Raw genomic sequence first — 636 nt, 5'->3', positions numbered from 1 at the left:
AGGCCTTCTACAGACAGCTAGAGATAGCCTCACATTGGCAGGCCCTGGTCCTCATGGGGGACTTCAACCACCCCAATATCTGTTAAAGGGACAACACAGCAGGGTATAAGTAATCCAGGAGGTTCATGGAGAGCATTGATGACAACTTCCTGACCCAAGCAATAGAGGATCTAATGAGCAGAGGTGCTACTCACATTCATAGATCTCAGACTGACAAACAAGAAAGGGTTCATTGGGGATGTGAAGGTTGAAGACAGCCTTGGTGCAGTGACCATGAGATGGTAGAGTTCAGGATCCTGAGAGGAGGGAGCTGCGCAAAATGCAAGGTCACAATGTTGGACTTCAGGAAAGCAGTATTGGCCTCTTAATGGATCTACTTGGAATAGTCCCATGGGGTAAAGCTCTGGAGGGAAGAGAGACCCAAGAAAGAAAACATGGTTAATATTGAAGGCTCACCTCCTCCAAGTGCAAGAGCAGTTCATCCCAATGAGCAGGAAGTCAGGCAAAAATACTAGGAGACCTGCATGGATGAACAAGGCACTCCTGGCAAATCTCAAACACAAAAATGACACATACAGAGAGTAGAAGCAGAGACAGGTAACCTGGGAGGAGTAGTACAGAGACATTGTCCAATCA

This window comes from Cariama cristata, unplaced genomic scaffold, assembly GCF_000690535.1.
Source record: "Cariama cristata isolate BGI_N322 unplaced genomic scaffold, ASM69053v1 scaffold157, whole genome shotgun sequence".
Classification (NCBI taxonomy): Eukaryota; Metazoa; Chordata; class Aves; order Cariamiformes; family Cariamidae; genus Cariama; species Cariama cristata.
The sequence above is the reverse complement of the archived record's forward strand: the minus strand, read 5'-3'. Positions refer to the sequence as shown.